The 21,277-nt window shown below is 42.1% G+C and overlaps 1 protein-coding gene across 2 annotated transcripts in view; it reads left to right on the top strand.

Annotated features, from left to right (window-relative positions):
• The window catches only part of SUSD1 (sushi domain containing 1), a 243,638-nt gene that overhangs the window by 206,447 nt on the left and 15,914 nt on the right, over positions 1-21,277 (top strand). Inside the window, exons 18-19 of one of the 2 annotated variants that reach the window (XR_005529944.1) lie at positions 3,358-3,503; positions 13,128-14,082. The gene's annotated coding sequence lies outside the window, so the exon portion shown is untranslated. Of the gene's footprint in view, positions 1-3,357; positions 3,504-13,127; positions 14,083-21,277 lie in introns of those variants that run through there. The other variant, XR_005529943.1, reaches the window with a different exon arrangement.

Raw genomic sequence — 21,277 nt, 5'->3', positions numbered from 1 at the left:
TGCTCAGCACTGTTCTTGGAAGAGGGAGACAATGTAGAAGCAGCTGAGGACCCGGTTTCTCCCTGCAGAGAGCCCTCAGTCTAGTAAAGGAGAACCAGGACCACCAGAGGCCATCGAGGATGTGAAAAGCATCCTGTTGCCAAGTGCAAGATGAGGTGGTCAGGTTTGCCTTCCCGTGAAGACAGAATTAGAAGGGGGTTACTCAGAGCTGGGGGTGGCCCTGGGGGTAGGGCTGTTGGATGTCTTCTCCAGGAAAGAGGCCTGGAGGAAGGACCCATTGGCCAGAGCTTCTCGTTCAGTCCCATTCAAAGCACACATCTGGAACATTTACTCAGTAAGAAAAAGGAACAGATTATATACATGCTACAACATGGATGAACCTCAAAAACATTATGCTGACTGAAAGAAACCAGCCACAAAAGGTCACATATTGAATGATCCCATCAACATAAAATGTCCAGAAGGGGCCAATCCATAGAGACAGAAAGTAAATTAGTGGTTGCCTTGGGTTGGGGGTAGAAATGGGGATTAACTGGGGGTGCCTGGGTGGCTCCGTCCATTGGGCATCTGACTATTGATTTTATCTCAGGTCATGATCTTGCGGTTCATGATACCGAGCCCTGCACTGGCCTCTGCTAGCGTGGAGCCTGCTTGGGATTCTCTTTCTCCATCTCTCTCTCTGCCCCTCCCCTCCCGCTCAAAAATAAATAAACATTTTTTAAAAGGGGAAATGAGGATTAACTGTAAGTGGGGATGAGAGACCTTAGTGGGTGAGGGGAGGGTTTAACACTGGGTTGTGGTTCTAGTTACACAACTTAGTAAAATTACTAGTGAAGTTTATGGTATTTAAACGCGCGCACACACACACACACACGCACGCTCGCGCGCGCTGAGGAAGCCAGAAGCACAGCACCTTTTAATACAAGGCTCAAGCACAGATAGGATCTGTTTCCCTGAGCTGCTACTTCCTCATCGAACCTGGTTGGACAGTTGGACAGTTCATAGCCTCAAAGGAAGATGAATCTGGGTACGCTCTACATGATCACAGGTAGAACTTATACATAGAGGCAGACCCAGCCTCAGCCGGGCTGAGGAAGATAGCCTTATCCATGAACATGTCATACCAGAGCCTTCCCTGGACATGCAAACCCACTGTTGGCCATGCTTTTAATCAAAGAAAGGGTCGATGTTTTACTGTTTTCACAATGGCTCAGTGAAGAAGACAGGGGTGACTTTGGGGATAAAAGAGTTAAATCTTTCCTTGGAAGAGGGCAATAAGGAACCCAAAGTGTGGGTGGTAGCAGTAGAGGTGATGAAAAGGAATGGGACTCTGGATGATTTTAGCCTCCCCTCACTCACTAGCTATGTGACCTTATGTCACATGAAGTGAATTTTCTATTAACCTCTCACAGCTCCGGGTTACTCCTCTGTACAACAGTGGTTGAAATCAAGCATGTAAAGCACTTAGCATGATGCCTCATAGACAAGTGCTCCATTCATGTACTTTATTCATTCAACTAATATTTTGGGGGTGTGTACTATGTATCAGGCACTGAAGAGACATCAGCAAATGAGGACACAAATATCATAACTTCATACTGATGAGTATTTTGGAAAAAGCAAAACAGTAATGGAATACTGTGATGGGGAGAGGGGGGTGGTTTTGTAGCAAAGTCAGAGAAGAGATGACCTTTCTGAGAAAAGACACTAGAGCAAAATCCAACTATGCAAGGATTTGAGAGGAACATTCCAGACAGAGAACAGCAAGTACTAAAGCCCTAAAATGAGAATGAGTTTGGTTGGCGCCACAGCTAGGGTAAGGTGAACACAATGTTCACTCTCAGAGTCGAGCAAATATAGGTTCAAAGCCTGTTTTTATTTATTTTAATTTTTTTAATGTTTATTCATTTTTGAGAGAGACAGAGAGAGACAGAGTGTGAATGAGGGAGGGGCAGAGAGAAAAGGAGATACAGAAATCGAAGCAGGTTCCAGGCTCTGAGATGTCAGCACAGAGCCCAACTCGGGTCTCATACTCACAGGCTGGAGATCATGGCCCGAGCTGAAGTCCAACATGTAACTGACTCAGCCACCCATGTGCCCCAAAGCTCATTGTTATTTAAAATATTTTGGTTTTGTTTTATTGACGTATAAGTAACACAGTGTTATATTAGTTTCAGATGTACGATATAGTGATTCAGCCATTCTTTACAATACCCAGTGCTCATCACGATAAGTGTATCTTCCCTCTACTGACCGTTAGTTTGTTCTCTGTATTTAAGAGTCTGGTTTTTGGTTTGTCTCTTTTTTCTTTGTTTCTCTGTTTTAGTTTCTTAAATTCCACCTATGAGTGAAATCATATGGTATTTGTCTTTCTCTAAAAGTTTGCTCTTTTGTTCATCATGGACTTTTCGGCATCAATGTAGTAACATGTTTATTGTGATGACTAAGGTTTGGGACACCCCTTAAATTTTGCACCAAGGTGAGTACCTCACTTGCCTCCCTGTAGTCCTGGCCCTGTGGGCAGAAAAGAGGTGGAATAAAATGGTAGCTGCTGCTGACCTTGCTGTTAGGGGTACTTTCTGTAAAAGCTGGGACGGGCCTCTGGGCCTCTGATTCTGTGATGCCATGATTTGAACCTGAGACCAGGATTATTGCAAAAATAATCTAAAGATAAATATTTCTCAATTTTCCTTTTATTTTTTTTGGAAAAAATTAAGATCCAGATTATACTTAGAGGTGTTTGCCAGATTATGCTCAGACTCCCTGAGATCCCAAGTTCACTGGCGTCCCCTCTCCCTCCTCTGGGGCCACGTGTGTTAAGGGGATGCACCTGAGTCACCCCCAAGCCACTCCAGGAAGGGGGGTAATTCTGGGGCTGTGGGCTGTGGGGCCCTTCCAGTCAGTTCCTTCCAGGCCTGGCGCCATACTGATATTCCCATTTTTCTCCGGCCCCCAGGTGCCCTCCCTATTCTGGAGAGTTCCCTTGAGATTAAGAAAATGTGTACAAATGGCAAAGCTCTAACGAAGTCTCATCTGCTGGCTCTTGCAAGGAAACCTTTCCACTTTCTGTTCCACCAACACCCCTCCCCCCACCAACCAGCCTGGAGTGTTCGTGACTCACAGCCCCCACAGGTAGATTTGCTTTTTCACTCTTCTGTAAGAGACCTAGGCCACGTCTTGTTTTTGCCCCAGACCTCATTTATTTTCCCTTTCGTAGGGATCGGAGAGAAGCAGTTTACTTCCTTCCTGGTTTGCAGCAATTTTCAGGGCTCCTAGCAGCTTTTACGCAAATAGGTACCCAGTGGCCTGCCGAGATGTCTGATCCTCTTTTCTTCCTTCCTCTCTCTCATCCAACAGATACATTTTTTGATTGTCTGTATGCACGTCCCTGTGCTGGGGACACAAGAATAAATGAGACAGATATGGCCCTTCTCATACTCAGCTCTCAGTCTGGTTGGGGAGATGGAAGAAGCAATTGCAATATGGTTGCCATGGTGAGGAAGGTAAGGGGCGCCATCAATGTTCACAGATGGGAGGGGAAAGAAACCCAGTCCTCTAGTCTTTTAAAATATGGCAGTGAGGGTCAGAGAAGGGAAAAGTAGCATCCTCAGTCACATGAGCTCAAAGCTCTGGTCTTCTCATTTTTTGACTCATGCTCTTTCTACTTCTTAATAAATCTCTCTCTCAGGGCCCAGAAAATCTCTAACAGGAAAGGAAGGCAGGTGTGTGACATAAAACAGAGGGATTTGCTGGAGAGCATTGGGCGGTCGGCAGTCTGAGGAGGCGCACTGGCTAACACTGAAGGCTCACCCCTGAGGTGGCCTGGCTACAGGAGGGAGCAGCCTCCCCGGGGCTGGGCCCTACTGAGCCTTCTTACTTTCTCTTTGCGTGTTTCTTGTGCCAACTCTCCTTTTACGTGTAGTGCTTAGTCTGCACAGTATGATTTCCTAGCCGCTCCTCCAACTTCACGTGGAGACCAGAAGTCTGTGGTGGGCACTGAAAGCAAGCAGTGTGTCCACATCCAGCAAAAAATTCCTTAAACCTGTCAATCAGGGGCACCTGGGAGGCTCAGTAGGTTAAGCGTCCGACTTTGGCTCAGGTCATGATCTCACGGTTTGGGAGTTCGAGCCCTGCGTTGGGCTCTGTGCTGACAGCTCAGAGCTTGGAGCCTGCTTCCGATTCTGTGTGTGTGTGTGTGTGTGTGTGTGTGTGTGTGTGTGTCCGTCCCTCCCCTGCTCACTCTGTCTCTCTGTCTCTGGAAAAAACGAGTAAACGTTAAAAATAAAATAAAATAAAACAACCATCCATCAAACCATTCCCATTTGCAACTCACCCTCCCCTCCCATGGGCAGTTTTCACCAATTTCCAGAAAGACCAGAGATGGTTTGTAACTTCTGCCTCAGTGACACATGTCTGCGGGCTTAATACAGACCTGTACCACAGGCACTGTGGATAAGTGGATACGTAAATGAGTGAATCTAGCAACTGCTCCTGCTCAATCTTATCTTTAGTGCTCTAATCTTAAGCTGCTCCTCTCCCCACAAGCAGTTGTTAACAGGTCTTTCAGCTGGAGCTGGAGCTCAGGCAGTCAGGCCTAGAAAAAGACCCTGACTGGGAAAAGATAAAGGGCTTTCTTCTCCCTCATCCTAGAAGACGGTCATTCCTGGCAAGGGAGAGAGGCCAAGAAATGTCCTTTCCACAGGCAAGGCTACTTAAAGTTTCCCAGAACCTTTCTGGCCTAGAATAATCTTCTTCCTTCCTTAAATTGTTCAGTTCTTGGTGAAAGCTGAGAGCAGGTGGCCGGCTGTTTGGAAACCAGGAAGAAGATCCGGAAATAAAGGCAGAACTTCTTGACTTTAGAAAGACTTTTGGTTTCCTCACTCTCTCAGGCTCTGTGGGGTGGTCTAGTGATTTCTTGGTGCTGCTCTTAACTGACTCAGCCCTGCATTTTTAGAAGTGCACTCGTCTGGCAATTACACGGGACCACTTCCTTTTGCTGGATTCGGGGGGGACCGTCCAAATAGACATAGAGGTCAGAGTTTAGGCATGCTGTACAGATTCTTCTCTCACTCACACCAGGGTAAAGTAAAAAATCTATTCTGTTATGAGAGCTGAAGCAATTAACATTCCCAAGGGAAAAATCTAAACGCAAAGTGTACCTGCCAACTGGGATCCCCTAAGGGGAGGAATGCAGGAATAGTGAATCTCTTAATAAACAACTTATGGGAACTTTTGTTCCTAGGAAATTAACCTCTAATACATCATTTTGGTAAAATAATACCCTGTAAAGCAGTAGTTATTTATCCTGACTGCATGCTGGAATCATCTGGGGGGTGGGGGGAGGTGTCTTTGAAAAATGCTTATGTCTGGGCCCCATTCCAGAAGTGATGACGATTTAACTGCCCAGGACGGGGCCCTGGGCAGCAGGAGTTTTAAGGGTTCTCCATGTGAGTCTGCTATGTGGCCAGGGCTGAGAACACTGTCCTAAGTGGACTTTATCCACCTGATTCCCAGCCCAGGTGGATGCCCTAATTCAGAAAAGGGAAGAGAAGAAGCACCATGTGTAGCACTAAATTAAACAAGCTCACTAGATGAAATAGCCTGTAGTTTGCCCGCTGATTCTACATCCTTATTATCTACTAATATTACCCCAGTATAATTGGGACTTCTCTGAAGTCTCCAATCTAGTTCATTGATCTATCCCTTTCTGCATCAGTATCACATGGTTATAACTGCAGTTATATTATTTAGGAGTATATATATATATATATATATATATACACACACACACACATATATATACATATATATATTTAGGAGTATATATATAGTAAATATATATATATTTAGGAGTATATATATATATTAGGAGTTATTATTCCTAATTTAACAATTTTCCTTGATTATAAAAGTAACAGCAGTGCAATGTTCTCCAGAAATAGCCATTTTTAACAAATAAAGTAATGCTTAGTAAGCACTTGCTGTTGGTCAACTGCTCTTCTACATAGCAACTGGTTTCATCTTTACAGCCCTGAATTTGGGGCCATTATTAGCCCCATTTTATGGCATAGGAAACTGAGGCATGGAGAGATTAAATATCTTGCCAGAGGTTACTCAGTTCATAAATGGTAGAGCTGAGATCCAATACATGTAATATGACTACAAAACTCTTACCAGACTGTTCAATCTCTCTCTTTCTCTGTATCTCTGTTTCTCTTTTTATTTATATAATGTATAATCTTATTACATACTTATAATTAAAATTAAATAAGTTTATATATAATAAATATAAATTTATATAAATAAAATATAAATATTTTAAGGGAAATATTTTACATGCTATCTTTGGAATTAAATTTCTTCCCCACTCCCCATCTTAACAGTGTATCTTGGGCAGTTATAAAAGGAGTATACAGAGAGCTACTTCTAGTCTCACTGGTGACAGGCATGTTAGTGATCACATGCTTTGGCTCCTACAGTGAGATTAACTGGAATCAAGGATCTTCTCCATCACTTCCTAGCTCTGAGATCTTGGGAAAATTAACCCTCCCTACATTCTTCAATAAAAAAAAAAAATAGATATGTGGCAGAAACCACTGCTTAAGTGGAACTCCTGTATTCCCTGTAAACGTATCTGGGCATTTGGTAGTTCAGAGAAAATCCAGCTTGATAACACCCAGAAGCTCATGAGGCCATGTGCCTCCTCTCAGACTTCTGCATTTGGGAGCAAGAAAGAACAATTACTTTCTCGACTTCTTTCAAAACATTTTACAAAATACAAAATACAAAATTTACACCTTGTAAATCACAACTTAAAAATAAGTACAGGGTAAGTGTCCATATTTTACTAGATTTTAGCCCTACTATCTTTAAAACAGAATAATGGCAATGGCCAGTGGAAAAATAAATAAATAAATAAAATGATGATGCTATTACAGCTCATAGTCTAATATTTAATATAAATAAGTGCTTACTTACAGCACACTTAGAAGTTGGGTAACCTTGAGCAAGATTCTTAATTTCCCCATGCCTCAGTTTCCTTTTCTATAAAATGGGGATAATAATGGTACCTAGCTCATGCAGTTGTTGTAAAGATGGAATTAGGTGTGATGTGAAAGAGTGCTTGGCACCCAGTAGGTACTTACTAAATATTAGTTCTAAGAATTAAAGGAGACAAATCTGTGTGAGCCAGGGTCTAGTACTTGGGGGGAAAGGAAAGGGAAGGGAAGGGAAGGGAAGGGAAGGGAAGGAAAGGAAAGGAAAAAGGAAAGGAAAGGAAAAAGGAAAGGAAAGGAAAGAAAAAAGGAAAGGAAAGGAAAAATAGGTATTTCATGTTGACATCAGAGTCTCATTCTTATTTAGCCAACTGTCCTAGAATTTCATCTCTTTCATGCAGAGTTTTAAGCTTTTAGACTGGCTTTAATTTTTCTGATTCTATAAATTTCCTCTATCATTCATTTTATAAGTTAGTATTCTGACTCTTTCTCAATGAGACTTCCTATTTTTGAGAATCATTGCTATAGTAAGGCTCTTCTTTCAGATGTGCTTAGAATAAAATATGTTGCTAAATCCTGGTTTTAAAATGTTCAATCATATATTTATTAAATCTTCTATACTGGTAGTCAATTTTTTAAATCTGTGTGATCTAACAGTTTCTGAGTAAATGTCAAACTTCTTCCAAAAATGGTGGTTTTATCTATTTCTTCCCTAGTTTCATCAGTTATGGCTTTATATATTTTAAGGCGAAGTAGTCAGATGTATATATGCTCATAACCATTATGTCTTTTGGGTCTACTATACTTGTACAATTACATGACATCATTATTTTTCCTGTAGTCTCTTTTTTTTTTGGAAGGGGAGGGGAATGAAGAGTTCGAAATCTATTTTGCCTAAAATTGAGCTGCCACTACAGCTTTCTTTTTTAAATTTTTTTTAATGTTTTATTTATTTCTGAGAGAAAGAGACAGACAATGTGAGCAGGGGAGGGTCAGAGAGAGAGAGGGACACAGAATGTGAAGCAGGCTCAAACTCACGAACGGTGAGATCATGACCTGAGCCGAAGTCGGATGCTTAACCGTCTGAGCCACCCAGGCATCCCTAAGGACCCATTTTGTTTTTTAATTTTGGCCATAATTTATTTAGGTGGCAATGAAATGAAAGTTATTTACCTAACGTTATTTCTCACATGGCATTGTTTCTTCCTCATAACATCTGTTTTTCTTTTCTAATTCCCCCCCTGCATTTCCAAGGATATCTGTAATCTTAATTTGATATTTATTTTGCTGGTCCTTTAACTCTGCTTCCTCTGGTGTCAGCTCTTCAGTTTGTCATCTGTATTTTATAGTGTTTACGTTCCTCAGGTGTCTCATTGGTTTTTTCTTGTGAGCTCAGAATTCCCTTGTGCCTGAGGGCCACTGTCTCTGGGAAGAGATGAAAACCTGAGCACTGTCGTCTTCTCCAGCTGAGTGGGATGGGGGGGGCCCTGCTCAGCACAATAGTGCGCCCCCAAGGACTCCAGTCAATCCCATTCTTTAGGCAGTCCCTAAACCACTTTATCCAGGCACAGATCTTTTGCAGGGTGGCATCCTAGTTTGTAATTTCCTAGTCACAGATGGCGGGAGAAGCCAGGTAATGATCAGGGGCCAATCACGGCCGCACCTTGTCATGATCAGAAGATGCTGTGGAGAACAGAAGCGCCCTCTCCCATTGACCTTCTGCGGGTGTTGCCCTCCTCCACCCAAAGAAGGAAATGGCAGGGGGAGAGTGTGTTCCTTCAGCCATTCCCTCACCCTATGGCGCCTAACACTATAATGGGAAGCCGCAGGGTGCAGAGACAAGGGCCCTAACTCTGGAGCCTGGCTGCCTGGGTTTAAATCCTCTCTCGGCCCTTACTAGCTGTGTGATATTAGGCACACTACTTAGCTTCACCCTGCCTCGGTCTGCTCATCTGTAAACTGGGGATAATAATTCCCACCTGACAGAATTGTTCAGGGGATTGAATCAGTTAACATATATACACAAGACTTAGAAGAGAGCCTGGCAAATAATAAACATTTGTATTACTTTTATTACTCTTAGGTTTCCAAAGTCCATTTCCCTCCCTCACCAAGACCCAAGCACTTTGTGTCTCTTCAAGAATTTCTTGCAGTCTTATGTTAGGCTCTGGAATTTATCCACCCCTCTCTCACATTTCTGTTTGCACCTTCAGGGGAGAGAAGTAGCAGCCCTTGCTCAGCTTGTTATCTTGACCAGAATCTGAATCTCTAATTATCCATTAATAACTTCTTTTGTAAGATAAGGAATTTATACATGTATCTGACCTCCCTATCTACCAAGCTGGCTGGTCCAGCTTCCTATTTATTATCATAAAGATAAGATTTTTGTATCATGTAGCTTTTTTCAATAAAAATAATTTATTTTTTGTTAAATGGACTTTATTGAAGTATATTTGCATACAATTAAAGCACCTATTTGCAGTTATAGTTTAATGACTATTGGTAAAAGTGTACACGCATGTCACCACCACCACAGAAAGTACAAGAACATTCGTCTCCACCCAAATAGCTCATTTCTGCTTTCCCCGTCAATCCCCGCTCGTCATGGAGAGACCCAGGCACCACTGATCTGCTTTCTTTCTCTCTATATTAGATTTGTCTTTTCCAGAGGGCCATATGTATATGTATGAGGTCTTCTGTGTCTGGCTCTTTTAGTACAGCATATGCTTTTCAGATCCGTTCATTTTGTTGCCTGTGTCAATGGTTCCCTTTTCATGCGGAGGAGTATTCTGTTATATGGCTCTGTCACAATTTATCTATCCATTCACTTAAAAAAAATTTTTTTTAATGTTTGTTTATTTTTGAAAGAGAGAGACAGAGCGTGAACAGGGGAGGGGCAGAGAGAGGGAGACACAGACTCTGAAGCAGGCTCCAGGCTCCCAGCTGTCAGCACAGAGCCCGACATGGGCTCGAACTCACGAATTGCAAGATCGTGACCTGAGCTGAAGTCAGATGCTTAACTGACTGAGCCACCCAGGTCCCCCCTCACTTTTTTTTTCTTATGAGAGAGAGAGAGAAAGAGAGAGCATGTGCATGCGAGGAAGGGAGGGAGAGAGCAAATCATAAGCAGGCTCCATGCCCAGTGTAGAACCCCATGTGGCTCAACCTCATGAACTGTGAGATCATGACCAGAGCCAAAATCAAGAGTTGGATGTTTAAATGACTGAGCCACCTAGGCACCCCTATCCATTCACTTTTGATGGATATTTGGGTTGTTTCCAGTTTGGGGCCAGTATGAATAAAGCTGTTATGAACATTCATGCACAGTCATTGTGTGGACATATTTTTCTTTGAGTAGATACCCAGTAGTGAAATTTCTACAACATACTGTAAGCATATACTTAACTTTAAACTGTTTTCCAAAATGGCATAGATTTTTATATTCTCGGACTTCTATATTCTCTCCAAACCACTGCTATTGTCCATTCTGTTGATTTCAGCCATTCTAGTAGGTATGTGCTGGCATGTTATTACAGTTTTAACCTGTATTCCCCTTACAACTAATCATGTTGAACATCTTTCCATGCACTTAATTGCCACTCATATATGTTCTTTTGCAAGGTGTTTGTTAAAACTTTTTGTGTATTTTAAAAATTGAGTTGCTTCTCTCATTATTGAGCTGTTAACATTCTTTATATATTTGGGGTATATGTGCTTTGGCAAATAGACATACTGTGAATTTTGTCTCCCAGACCATTGCTTTCTTAACAGCATCTTTTGAAGAGTAGAGTTTTAAATTTTGAAGTCCAATTTATCTCTCTTTCTCTCTTTTTTTTTATGGTCCATGTTTTTTGTGTTTTATCTAAGAAATCTTTGTCTAGGGGGCACCGGGCTGGCTCAATTGATGGAGTGTATGACTCTTGATCTCAGCATCTGAGTTTGAGCCTCACATTGGGCATAGAGATTACTTAAAAATAAAATCTTAAAAAAAAAGTCTTTGTCTAGGCGAAGATTGAAAAATTTTTCTACTATGTTTTCTTTTAGAAGATTTATAGTTTTGACTTTTACATTTAAGTCTATGATTTATTTTGTGTTAATTTTTGTGTATAGTGAGTCATAAATGTTGATGTATATATAGTGTAAGATAAGGAATTTCAGTAGCACAATTTATTGAAAAAGACTATTCTTTCCTTATTTGCTTTACCTTGGCAACTTCATAAAAAATTAATTGACTATATTAATTGACTCCTCTACTTCTGGACTCTCTCTTATATTCCATTAGTTTATTTATTGTTTGTTGGTAATCTTTTGGGAAATGGCATTTCCTTTCAGAAGTTGTTAAAAATCCCATAGCTGTGAGTAACTTCACTGATTTGGGATCCTGTCTTTCTGGCTGGGGGAACAGTGCGATGAATCTCCATACGTCTGTTTGACTTTGAGGAAAGGCAGCCATTTTGGTGCAAGCCTGGCTAGGGAGATGCTAGTGCTTGGTCTTGTTGGTTGGCATGTCTCCCCCGGACACCCCACCAGGTCACTCCTGTGCTGTAGCTTCCCTACAGACCTGACCTGTCCCGAAGTGGAAGCAATCTACTGAGTAAGAACACTTACTCAGTGTTCTCTGTAGCCTTCTTAATATTTTACAGAGGAATGTACTATCCCACAACCCACCTCAACTCTCTGTTGGGTAGTAATGGTAGAACTCTTAGAGTTTTGTCCCTTACCCATGCCAGCAATGCTCACCAACTCAAATGTTAATGCTTTGAATTCCCAGTACCAGTTTTCATTTTGGTGTGAATTGACTCATAGCCAGCCAATTTTCCTAATATGTATGAGATTGGGGCCCTCTCTCTTTGGGGATATTTCTATTTATTTTAATGAGTACAGGCTGGAAGGGAAATTTTAAATTTACATTGAAGTGACCACTTTCCCAGAAATGTTTATCTGATATATTTTCAACAAGCTATTTCTTTTTTTAAAAAATGTTTATTTTTGAGAGAGAGAGAGAAAAAAGGGGAAAGATTTAATTCACAAACCACAAGATCATGACCCGAGCTATTTAATTCACGAACCACGAGATCATGACCCAAGCTGAAGTTGGACACTTAACCAACTGAGCCAGCCACCCAGGGTCCCTCAACAAGTGATTTCTTAACTTTCTTGTGCATTTTATGTTTAATGTGAGCTTAGGTCAGCTGAGATAATCACTTGAATGTTATTTTGGCTTTTTTTTTTCCTATTGGCATGATTTCTTTAATTCCAAATTCAATAGGAAGCTCAATGTCCTTTCCAATTATCTTTGCAGATTCCTGGTGAACTTATTGACTCCTAGTCATTTCTGGTTGTGAGTTCAAATTCTAGCTTCCTCACACTCTTGGCTTCATTTACATCCTAACTGCTGAAGCCAGTCTCTCTTCTCTACTCCATAACTTGGCTCCTTTTCTGTGATGCTTTGCCCCACAACGGCCCCACCTCCTGAAACTCCCCACAAGCATTTGTTTTCCATGCCTGGTGGACTTGTCGAAGGCTTGAGGTAAAGGGGGAGCTGAAGGCAAGGCACACCTCTCCCTACTCCTGAAGGTTCTGCCTCCTTTCCTCTTAGAGTCCCTCAGCTCAATTCTCCTTATTCTACTAGGCGTCATAATGACAGCAGTATTAATAGTCATAATAAGAGGGGCACCTGGGTGGCTCAGTCAGTTAAGCGTCTAACTCTTGATTTGGGCCCAGGTCATAACCTCATGATTCATGGGTTTGAGCCCTATGTTGGGCTCTGCACTGGCAGTGCACAGCCTGCTTGCGATTCTCTCTCTCTCTCTCTCTCTCTCTCTCTCTGCCCATTCCCTTATCACTCTCTTTGTCTCTCTCAAAATAAATAAATAAACCTTAAAAATATTCATAATAGGAAACGTACACAGGATTTACTGTGTGCCAGGCACTTCTAAAGCGCTGTACATATACCACTAATCATGTAATCTTCACCACAATTGTGTGAGGAAGCTAATATGATTAGCCACATTTCACAAAGAGAAAAACGTAATTCTGTCTCATCTGTTCTGCTTAGAATGGACCATTAGAAAAACTAACAGAGGTTTTGACATTTTGTTTCTTCCTTCCCTCTCCCCTTGTTTCTGGGAGGTAAACTGAGCAACACAGCAATGCATTTCCCCAAAGATCGGAGTGATGCCAGTTCTTTTGAGAGGCAAACGCAGATAAAGTCAGCGACGTTTTGGATAACTACAGCTGGGATCACCCTGCTTGCAAGATTTAGTATAATCTAAAATCCCCGTTTTATAATGTGGAGAAATCAATGATCTTCCCCAAGGTTTTGCAACAGTTTGAGGAACGTACTCGCTCATGGTTACCTCTGATCTGGTTCATGTTTCTGCTGAATAAGTTTGGATTATGGACCATCCGTGACCACACGTGGAGCTGGATATGAACACAGCTGCTGTCCTCTACTCCCCACAGGCTTTTTAAGGAGCAGATAATGCCAAGAACCTGGAGAGAGGGGGGAACTTACATCAAAACAATAGTAACAACTCAACTTTGAATATTGGGTGGCCTCTTAAAAGCCTGTTTAGCTCTCCCACCCCTGGGGATTTTACTGTATCGCTGGCTTCTGCTTTTTCTCTCTTCTTCCTTGTTTCTGTCTTCTCCTCAGAGGAGTCTAAAATTACTCTTTTGGTTCTCATAAAGCAATTGAACTCCCTCTTTACACTTCATGACTAGGCTTTGTGGCCCGAGAACCAACTTGATATATCTAACCGGACCATGAAATGTTTTTAAAACAAACAGTGCTCCCTCCCTAAGATAAATCTTGGGGTCATTTGTTTTGATCATTAAAAAAAAAATCTATGTGAGACTTTGCCCTGTCTGCCATAGTAAAATAAAGATTTGATAACTTTAGACAAGTTTCTCACTCTTGAGTCATAGCATGAGTCCTTTTGCCCTGCTCTTGCGGCCCTTCCCACAGGCAGGAGAGGCTGTCCCTAAGTTTTCTTGTTTAGGGCATGTCTGTTGTGCTCTAAGCAGGTCAGCATTATGACTAGAACTTGTACATGAAGTATAAGTGGGAGGTGAGAGTGGTGGGAGCTTTTATTTATGCAACTTTCAATTTCCTGTACTATAAAGCTAAAATTTTATATATATTATGTAAATATGTATAAATGCAACATATATATAATGCATATATATATAATGCAACAAATATGTATAAATGCAACAAATATATATAATGCAACATAATCTAATATGTTTGTGAATATATGTGTTCTTAAAATAGATATAACTGGAAGAGCTATTTTAGTGAGACAGAAAGAAAAACCTAGAAAAGTTCTATGTCTGTACACTATTCAGTATACTATATCCGTTATGTGTATAAACACTGTCCAGCAAATTATATAAGTAGGAAAGATTTGGGAAATTTTAAAAATGATATTGGAAACATTGGCTAGCCATTTGGAAAAATATAATAAATACACTTCCATAAACAGATGAATATTTATATATGTCTTGAAGTAAGAAAACCTTTCCTAAGGATCACATTAAAGACATTAAAATAGGGGCATCTGGGTGGCTTAGTCGGTTAAGCATCTGACTTCAGCTCAGGTCATGATCTCCCAGCATCAGGCTCTGTGCTGACAGCTCAGAGCCTGGAGCCTGCTTTGGATTCTGTGTCTCCCTCTCTCTCTCTGCCCCTTCCCTGCTCATGCTGTCTCTCAAAGATAAATAAACATTAAAAAAAAAGTTTTTAAAGCACTAAAATAGATTTGACTGCTACATCAAAGCAATGCTCAGGGGAATTAAGGAGCCTGCAAAGGAAATGAGAACACTCTACAAACTGAAGGCAGGCCCACAGGATGGACCCTGACAAGGTCAAGTTCCAGAGAAAGAGAGTTGAGAGAAAATTCACAAATGCCAACTTCTCAAGACCCCTGTGCACATGTGTGCATGTACACACACACACGCGCGCGCGCGCACACACACACACACACACACCTGCTGAAAGGCTGAACATAGGGCATCAATGTGCATTTGCAAGTAGGAGGAGCAGAATATAAACGGAGCCTAAAGACACAAGGAGGGAAATAAAAGAAACCAGTCATACTACTGAGAATCAAACAGGAGACTTGGAGAATACATCCCAGGAAGCAGCAGGGGCCTTCAGATAACACACGCCTTGCACTTTCCACTGAGGTGAAAGAGCGAGATAAAAAATGTAGTCATAAATCAACTGAATGAGATAAAACAAGGAAGACAAGGGAGCTGAGAACAGAAAGCAAGGACATAGCAGCATTTTTTAGTGAAGACCCATCATAGAAACAGCAGAGCATAATTTATGCAATCGCCAACTTAACGTGGGAGAAGAAGAAAAAGCATCAGAAAATCACGTGAAGGTCAGATGAACACACAGAGTAATAAAAGCAATTAGAAGGAGAAGGAAGAGGCAGTACAGAGCCAGTGTATCCTTTTGACTCACGCTATTGGTTGTTGACCCAATGGCCATTCCCAACTTCTTCTCTCTCACCATATATAGATGAGAGGGCTAAATATTCAATCTCTCTGCCTCCTCAGGAAGATACACAATCTTCTGACTTGAAAATGTGTTGAAACTACCTTAAGTGAAAAAAGAAAGTTGTAGAACTGTGCAGAAGAAGGATTATTATAAGAATTACTACATGTGTGTGTTGCTGGCTGAATTTGTACATCATCCCCCGATTCCTATGTTAAAACCTTAATGCCCAGTATTTCAGGATGTGACTGTTTTTGGAGAAGAGATCTTTAAAGAGGTAATTAAGGTTTAAATGAGGTCTTTAGGGTGGACTCTAATCCAATATGACTAATGTCTTTATAAGAAAAGGAAATTAGGACACAAGTAAGACCATGTGAAGACAGAGGTAGAAGACGGCCATCTTCAAGCCAAGGAGAGAGGCCTCAGGAGAAACTTACCCTGCTGACCCCTTGATCTCAGACTTCCAGCTTCTAGAACTGTGAGGAACGAATTGCTGTTATTTAAGTCACCTAGTCTGTGGTGCTTTGTTACAGCAGCCCCAGGAAACAAACACAGTATGCATGCGTACGCCATAAAATCAACCCGGAAAAAAATCTATCAAACTCTTGCTGAGGTGATTTCTGAAGAGATGGTTTATAAGGGGTTTTAGTTGTACATTTTACTTTGTACACTTTTACTTGAACATATGACACTAAGCACAATTTCTTAAGGGAAATAAGGAATTTTAAACAATTAGACAGGATAAAAGAAAGAAAAAAAAAAACTTAAATGCATAGTGTCCGTCACATCTCTGTGTGTGTCCACAAACTCTCCTCAGAGCTGTCAGTAGTGCAGCTCACACGCGCGTAACAGTGTTGGTTACAATTCACCACGTCCCTGAGATAAAAAGCTCAGGTCAGTGGTTACCAGGTCCCACCTAGTGTCGATAGTGTTATCAGTCAAGAATTGACTCACGTTCCTCACAAAGGTGACATTGCAAGCATTCTTATAATTCAAACTATGACTTGTTGCATATAGTCTACCACCCTCAGCACCCCAGGAAGTGTAAGCAAAGGCAATTTTATGGGGCCAGGATCAAATCCTACTCTTCAATTTGTCACACATCTTACCTGGCCTGCTGCACTTGTTTACATACCTGTCTGTTCTCTGCGGGTATGTAAATGTGCAAGCCCAGTGTAAATAGAGGGCAAGGAGAGAGGAGCCACTTAGGAAATTAGGCCCTCTTCTTCCTTCGCTCCCTGATCCACGCTTTGAGCAAAATCGACAGAGTAATGCCTATGATGAGCTATGGAAAAGCCAGTATCAACTATCTAATAGTTTGGTCTGGGCACGAGAACTGGGGGTAGGGGATGTGTTTTCCAGGCTGTAGAGAAGACAGTACTGTGCTCTTCTGCCCTAACATGTCCTGAACACTTGCTCTGTGAGTCACTTAAGTACGTATCATTTACTATTTTGTTTAAGCATTACAGCAACCCTCTGAGGTAGATCCTGTTGTAATAGAATTTTTATCAGTGAGTCAGCTGAGCCTGAAAAAGGTGAAGTTGGTCCAATCTCTCAACTAGTTGAGGGGGAGGCCGGATTTGACTGTGTGTTGTTTGGCTCTAAGGCTGATGTTCTCCTAACCACCGGATCTTGCAGAGGAAGGCCATAGGGTGCCTGGGTGGCTCAGATGGTTAAGCATCTGCCTCCTGATTTCAGCTCAGGTCATGATCTCATGGTTTATGCTCCACGTCGGGCTCTCTGCTGTCAGCGCAGGGCCTGCTTCAGATCCTCTGTCCCCCTTTCTCCCTGCCCTTCTCCTACTCTCATGTGCCCTTTTCTCTCTCTCAAAAACAAATAAAACATTTTTTTAATGTTTTATTTGTTTTTGAGACAGAGAGACAGAGCACAAGCAGGGGAGGGACAGAGAGAGAGAGAGAGAGAGAGAGAGACACAGAATCTAAAGCAGGCTCAGGCTGGAGTGGTCAGCACAAAGCATGATGCAGGGCTCGAACCCACAACCCGTGGGATCATGGCCTGAGCTGAAGTCAGACGCTTAACCAACTGAGCCACCCAGGCACTCCACAAGTAAGACATTTTAAAAAATTACTGAATACCAATTTTCTTTTAGTGAGTGGCTATTATACATTTTAAAAAGTATGTGGTGGGGCACCGGGCGGCTCAGTCAGTTGAGCATCTGACTTCAGCTTAGGCCATGACCTCACAATTCCTGGTCATGATCTCATGATTCCTGAGTTCGAGACCCGCATGGGGCTCTGTGCTGACAGCTCAGAGCCTGGACCCTGCTTCAGGTTCTCTCTCTCTCAACCCTTCCCCTACCCATGCTGTCTCTCTTTCTCTCTCTCTCTCTCTCTGTCTCAAAATAAACCTTGAATATAAATAAATAAGTATGTGGCTTTACTCTTTGCTCACCAAACTTCGAAGATACCCATTGACTACAGCTGAAAGTCCAAATCCTGTTTGCTAATGTGAGAATCCTCCAAGGTCTGGCCCCACCTACATTTCTAGTCTTATCTCACACTCTTCACCCACCATGCTGTGCGTGTCCAAGCCAAACTTCATTCTTCTCCATGGATACACCCAGTGTTATCACAACTCTGAACTTTTTGCTCATAGGTTAGCCTCCTTGGCCCAAATTGCCACCCCACCCCCTTCTTCACATCTCTAAATTGTTCTCATTCTTCAAGGCCCAGCTTGGAAGTCCCTCCTCCTTGAAGCCTGCCTTCAAATTGGAAGTGACATGTTGCCCACTTCAGAGCTCCCACTGGACCTTATCAATTCTTTTCTTAAAGCACATACCACTTCCTATCTCACAGCATCGTTATCTGGTAGTGTCCCAACTAGATGAGTAAACTACAAGGCAGGATTTGAGTCACATGGAGCATCTTTCGTGTCCCACAGCACCTAGGACATATTAATGATTGATGAACTCAGGGTACAAGAGTACAAAGCATGAGTAATAAACTCAGTGAACACGGTTCCAGAGACTCTGGGGCATGAAACATAAGATTGGAACACAGAGGTGAAAGAGAATAGAGTTACTCAAGGGAACATTTATGGTGGTATGGAAATTAATTACCTTAGGCTAGAAACTCCACGGAGGGCACATAGGTGAGGATAAAAAGGGAGAAGTTTGTGGGAAAGGATTGCAGCCTGCCCACCCAGCTGAAGGGGAGTATAGGGCAAGATGATGGTGGTACATAAGCTCTCCACCCTCTCCTGAAAATCTCATTCATGCATGACCCAAATGTGGTTGACCCGATTGGATGGGGGGAGGTGTCACCAAATGTGGAGCATTCCAATGGGTGGGGGCCAGTGGTGTGGGCAGTGAAAGAATTCACCCAAGGCAGGATAAAAGAGGTAGACATTTTTCAAGTACATGAAAGGGAGAGGCAGGCAGGACAGCAAAGGAAAGACTATCTTCCATGAGGCAGTGGTGGGGGGCCACAGTGATGGGATAGAGCAAGGGAGTATAGGAATGTATGGAATTTTCCCTTTTTTAGTAATCTTAGGAACTGGGCCTGGTTGTAATTGGTCAGGTAGGGCCTATGGCTATTTCAAGATGGGTCACTTAATGAGCCTGTGGACCTTTTTGCCTTGTTCATGTTTCCATTGCTCAAGTCTGCTGCCCAAAAGTGGCCTCTACATCAAATATGTGGCAAAGTTCTTGCTTTGCTTTCCTGATGGTTTCATGGTGGAGGAAAAGTGGGGGTGGCATGGGGAAAGGAGTCATTTAGAGAAGCAAGGGAGAGAAGCAATACTGACCAAAAAGTGAAGTTAAATTTTTGAGAATCACAAGACCATGCACAAACCGGGTAATTTCCTCAGGGGGATTAGAAAGCAAAGGAACCTTCTTACTGTATTAAGATAAGGGTTTTATCCTCTGAAAAAAATAACACCTGTTCTGATTCAGAAAATGTAGTGGGTCTTGGGATTGAGGTGATTTGAGACTTCTGCTGTCAGGAGCCAGGACACTGAGGTCGTAGCGGGAATTGGTTCCAGGTAGAATGGATGACCAAGTTTGGAAAGTCATCTGGATGCAACACTCTATTGCTATGAAGACACCTTGAGAAAAGAGTTTGTGTGTACATGTGTCATGTAAAGATAGTGCTGTGTAGCTGGAGAGCTCTCACATCGGACGTGACTACAGGTGAACATACACCATACAGAGGTTTCTGCCTCTGGAAGAATTATCTTCCCTTCTACCTCTGGAGAAAATACTGTCTGGCTCCAGTGGCAGAGCATGTCTTGGTAGCCAAAGCACTTTCTTCAGTGGTCAAGGTCATCTGGACTTCCAGATCACCATATTTTGGTGACACTGGTATCTAGGTCACCATCGTGTTTTTGGTAATGGATTATAAAACCACAGAACTGTTGTCTTAGCAAGTGAAGATCTTCCTTAACTTACAACAGGGTTACGTCTTGATAAATCTATCATAAGTTGACAATACTATGGTTAGCCTAGCCTGCCTTAAATGTGCCCAGGACATGTTAGCCTATGATTGGGCAAAATCATCTAACAGCAAGACTATTTAATACTAAAATGTTGAGCATCTCATGTAATTTATTGAATACTGTATGGAGAGTGATAAACAGAGTGGTTGTGAGGGTGCAGAATTGTTGTGAGTGTGTATCAGTCGTTTGCCCCTGTGACCACGTAGCTGACTGGGAGCTGTACCCGCCATTACCCAGCATCATGAGAGATGATTCTACTGTATATCACGGGCCTGGAAAAACATCAAAATTTGAAGTATGGTTTCTACTGTATGTGTATCACTTTTGCACCATCCTAATGGCAAAACCTTGTAAATTGGGGACTGTCTGTACTGGACTTTCCAGACTTAATAGTGGAAGATGGCAAGGAAGAAGGCCTGGAATGGGTTGATGTATGAGTTTTCTATGGCCACCGTAGCACGTTTATCACAAAGTTGGTAGTTTAAAAACACCAAGTTATTGTCTTACAATTCTGGCAGTCAGAGCCCAGAATGGGTCTCACAGGGATAAAATCAAAGAGTAAGAAGGGCTTTTTTCCTTCCAGAGGCTCTAAAGGAGAATCCATTCCCTTGCCTTTTCCAGTTTGAGGGGCCACCTGAATTCCTTGCCTCATGGTCTCCTCCTCCATCTTTAAACTCAGCAATGCAGCATCTCTAAATCTCTTCTGTCCTCAAAAAGCTGGGATTACACCGGGACCATCTGGATAATCCAGGATATTCTTCTCATTTTAAGATCTGCTGTTTAGCAAGCTTATTTCCTTGTGCAATCTTAATTCCTCTTTGCCAAAAAATGTAATATGTTTACAGATGAGATAACATGTAAGATCCAGGGATTAAGATCTGGACATCTTGGGGATGGGGAGCTTATTCTGCCCATCAGTTACCAAAGATTATCTTTCATGAAAACATGGAGAAAGGATCCTTACCCTTATTTTCCTTTTATCATTCTCATCAAGTAAAGATCTTTGAATCCAAAAGAGAAGAATAAATATTGGTTGGAACCAAAGCTCAAGGTGGGTGAAGAGGCAGTGTGTGCTCTGGGTTCCCAGATTGGAATGGAATTCACTCCAAGTTACTGAGAATTTAGGAATGAGATTTCCAAATTGTGCTTGGAGAGTTTTAAGGACTTATGGAGAATAGTAAACATGTTAGAAGATTAGAAATGTACTAATTATTTTTTTTGAGAGAGAGAGACAGAGAGAGAATGAGTTGGGGTGGAACAGAGGGGGAGAAGGAGAGAGAGAGAGAGAGAGAGAGAGAGAGAGAGAGAGAGAGAGAGA

This window comes from Hyaena hyaena, unplaced genomic scaffold (assembly GCF_003009895.1).
Source record: "Hyaena hyaena isolate Hyena2069 unplaced genomic scaffold, ASM300989v1 scaffold_6, whole genome shotgun sequence".
NCBI classification, from domain to species: domain Eukaryota; kingdom Metazoa; phylum Chordata; class Mammalia; order Carnivora; family Hyaenidae; genus Hyaena; species Hyaena hyaena.
The sequence above is the reverse complement of the archived record's forward strand: the minus strand, read 5'-3'. Positions and strand labels throughout refer to the sequence as shown.